General features: G+C 37.1%; 1 non-coding gene across 1 annotated transcript; it reads right to left on the reverse strand.

Annotated features, from left to right (window-relative positions):
- Positions 1-1,429: 1,429 nt before the first annotated feature.
- LOC123851374 (U6 spliceosomal RNA) lies at positions 1,430-1,533 on the reverse strand. Its single transcript, XR_006792565.1, has one exon. It is a non-coding gene; the product is annotated as a U6 spliceosomal RNA (small nuclear RNA).
- Between the last annotated feature and the right edge of the window lie 2,673 nt (positions 1,534-4,206).

Raw genomic sequence — 4,206 nt, forward strand, 5'->3', positions numbered from 1 at the left:
TTTACAGACACACTCAACCCTGTATCACATTTATTTATTTTTTAGCTGTGTATCAGTGTCTCATTCATCAGCATATGGGTTTTTTAAAAAAGATTTTATTTATTTATTTGACAGAGAGAGAGACAGCGAGAGAGGGAACACAAGCAAGGGGAATGGGAGAGGGAGAAGCGGGCTTCCCCCTGAGCAGAGAGCCCAATGTGGGGCTCCATCCCAGGACCCTGGGATCATGACCTGAGCTGAAGGCAGACGCTTAACCTACTAGGCCACCCAGGTGCCCCTATCAGCATATAGGTTTTATGAGGACAAGGACTTGGACTGATATGTTCAGTTGTGTCTCTAGCACCTTGAATAGAAACTGACACAAAGTTGCTCCATCATTCCTGTTAAATGAGTGATTGAATTCACTTGCATGTTTTCCATTCCCATTTATAATCCTTCTTTTTCATTTCACTCTGAAGAGAAAATGCATTTCTAGTCTCTTGTCTTTGGGGGTAGTTTTCTACCAATGGTGACTCTTTATCAACTGGCAGTCATTTGATTTTGAAAGACTTTTGATGCAATCATTAAGCTTTTGGACAAATACTAGATTTGAGCAGCGGAGTTTATTTCTCTGGTCTTTGATTTGTTTTTGGTTTTTTTTTGTGCTCTCTGTGTGTGTGTGTTTGAGCTTATTAAGCCCAGACTAGGTAATAGCTTCTTGTTTTCTATGTGCCAAAGTAAAAACCTGAAAATGACTCTTACATTTTTCACTAGAAATATATTTACAAAAATGAAACCTTACAGAAATTGCTTACATAAGACTGCGTTAGTTAGTTAAGTTGCCTCAGGCCCTGTTATAGCATATCCTTTCTCTTACCTGAAGAATACTAGGAAAGAATGTGTACATTTACATCCTACTTCATTCCAGAAAAGGATTTGAAGCAGACTATATTCATAATTGGAGAAAATTAGTAAATTGTGGCAAGGCAAAAATAAGGATCCAAAAAGTGAAGAAATATTCCCTCACCCCCAGATATGCCAGTTATTACATTAAAATGTGAAAAAAGAGAAGTTTGCAATAGGAATCTTTTTTTTGGGGGGGGATTGTGAAAGTTACATTTGGGTGTTTTAATCATGGAGAAAGACAATGATAGAAATGCATCTATTTATGCTCTTATAGATTAAGCCATGATTGGAATAGACTGATTTAAAAAATGCTTGAGAAATATTGGGCCTTTCAATGGAGTTTTAGGTATTTTATTTACTTATTTTATATAGATCAATTGGTAATATTTTTATTATCCTTCTGAGAATCAGCATTCTAAATATGCTGAATATTACCTCTGGATCCAGTATTATTTTAATGCTCTGTACCAACATTTGAAAGTCTGTTGTACGAATCTTTTTTTTTAATGTTTACATTTTTTTTATTATTATGTTATGTTAATCAAAAAATATGGAACGCTTCACGAATTTGCATGTCATCCTTGCGCAGGGGCCATGTTAATCTCTGTATTGTTCCAATTTTAGTATATGTGCTGCCGAAGCGAGCACTGTTGTACGAATCTTTATTCAGTGCTGGCTTTGCACCAATTTTTTGCTATTGCTCTATATATGGATTGAAGCAACACAGAAATCAAAAGAAAATTCAATGAACAAAGCATAACATCAGTAGTGTTTCCAGTGCATTCAGCTCAACCATCATTTGGTGAATACTTACTGCATGAGTCATGAACTTAAGGGCATCTATAGACCAAGCAGATAAATTAGTGAAGCAGGGCAGATGTATGGAAAATCAATTGCCAGAAATATAATAAAGATTTCTTTGTTTTTACTGAAACACAGTGTGAAGAGAGAACATAATAAACACAGATATACTGATGGAGATCATATTTTACCATATACATGGGGAAATGCAAATTGAAAATAGACACAGTAAATTATTAATTATTTTCTTTCATGTTTCATACTTTTTTGATTCAAAACTGGAAAACAGATACTTCTGAGAAAACATGAAGTGTCAGGTTATATTTCATATTGTGAGGTACAGGGTAGAATTCATCCTTGAGTCTTCTATCTGATTTTGATATTCAGTTGTATTCAGTTTCAAAACAGAAAGAAGCTCTTCATAAATTGATAGTTCACTTTGAACATGGAAAGGATCATTGCACAGTGTTTTTATATTTAGGATAAATAATACAATTATTTCACTTTTAGTATTATATTGCACTGTAGTTCAATAACTTCTATTTGGAGCTCCCAATTCACACTATCAGTGATAGATGAGGAAGATGAACTGAACAATGCTAGTTTATTCTCCAATACTTGGAATTTGGGATTCAATTTCATATTCTTGGAAATGTAAAACTGGCTGTGGCTTTCACATTTTTCAATAAAGGAAAGTAGGTGAGATTACTTTCTGACAAATGAAATTCCTAAAGATCCACTTTTTTTTGTGATTAAGGAATAAAAAATTGCTCTTTGCTAATGTCCTTGATGAGAAATAGTCAAAATACTTATAGGGGTCATAATGTCAAGTCTTTGATTCAATTTTTGCTGCTAAGTTGAGATGGGCATTTTTTCTTGGGTAACATGAATCAGAGGATATCATCATTTAAAAAAATCATTCAACATCCATTCATGATTAAAAAAAACCCTCCCAGCTAAATAGGAAACTATTGAAGCAATATAGATCTTTTTGCCCCTGCAGTTCCCTAATAACATTTACATAATGCTAGTGACATAATTACATATTAACAATGCATCATTCATTCTGCTGCCCATGATTCTTTCAGATGTTGTAACTGTGTTTTGTTGATGATGATCACAAATGCAAGTCTTATTCAGAGTATGCAGGAAAATGTGAATAAGCCATTTTCTGGTCATGTTAAATTAATCACTCAGAATTTTATAGCACAAAGGTAGAACAGCACATCGCTCAACCATATCTTCTCTTGACCTCTTCAGGCCTTCACCACTGCATTCCTAGAATTCAATCTCTTTCAGTGTTGACTATATCCCTGTTCTGTACTCAAAGCCACCAGTGGGGAGGAGAGTGGAGGATAGATGAGGGTCCCAGGGCTGAGTGAGAAGAGCAGTCCCATTTGCACAAGTAATGTCTGTCCCTGTCCCACATGGCTTGAGACTGATTTGGGAGAGCACAGAATCATCACATCACATCAATCAGAGGCAAGAAAGGACACGAATATACTGTTGGCATTGTTGAGTGATGGCCTCAAAAGCCTTTGAGGACACAGGCATGGCCTCCCTTTGAGTGCCACCAGCAGCTTTGGAGGCTGTGGGGGGGGTATAGGATCAGCTTGTGTGCCAGCAGGGGAACACACATAATAATGGGTGCCTGCCGCCAACGTTGCCACCTTTGGGTGCTATAGGCTGGAATAGCTTTGCCCAAGTGTCAGTGATGGACCATTGATAGCTTAGAGATACTTGTCCTCTGTGTGATATGAGTGAGAGCCATTCCAATCAGCAAGTCTTAGGCAATTTCATGAAAGAAATACCATACTGGCTGGTGGGAACATTGGGCTCATCAGGCTGGCCTCCTGCAACTAGGACCTCAAGACCAGCCCATAGATATGATTCCTGGAGCTCTTTGGGGCTTGTGGTTAACCTCATGCAAGAGGTAGCATAGCAGTTCAAAAAGCAACTGGAAGGGAAAATGACAACCAGTGATTGGATCACACACTGGTTCCAGTCTGAGCAAAGTATACACTGCCTGGGAAACATTGTTGGGCCAGCGCTGGTGCTAGAGGGGAACTTAAAAAATTTCCAGGAAGGCAGCCCTAAGGCCCAGGGCTTCTTATATTTAATACATATTCTTTCATAAAATCTCCAAATGTAAATAATTTGGTGTTAGGCAATTAAATTAATATGTATTTCATAGCAGCATTGCTGATTTTATTCACATTCAAAATAAATCCTAATGACATTGCACTCCCTTTCAAGTTTACTAAATGTTTCATCACATGGTATGTTGGTTAAGAGCACAGATTCTAAAGCTAGAATGCTTAGAAATCCCAGCTCTTCTACCTGCTGGCTCTGTGACTTTGAGCAAGTTACTTAACTGCTTTACATTCCAGCTTCCTCATCTATATAGTAGGGAAAATAATAGTACCTATCTCATAACTGTATTGAGTATCAAAAGTGTGAATACATGTAAATACCTAGAACCTTGCCAGGTGTATGATACACATTGCACAAGTATGTGCT

The sequence above is a fragment of the Mirounga angustirostris genome, unplaced genomic scaffold (genome assembly GCF_029215605.1).
Source record: "Mirounga angustirostris isolate CCGP_5_RB_7025 unplaced genomic scaffold, mMirAng1.0.hap1 SCAF_11, whole genome shotgun sequence".
NCBI lineage: Eukaryota > Metazoa > Chordata > Mammalia > Carnivora > Phocidae > Mirounga > Mirounga angustirostris.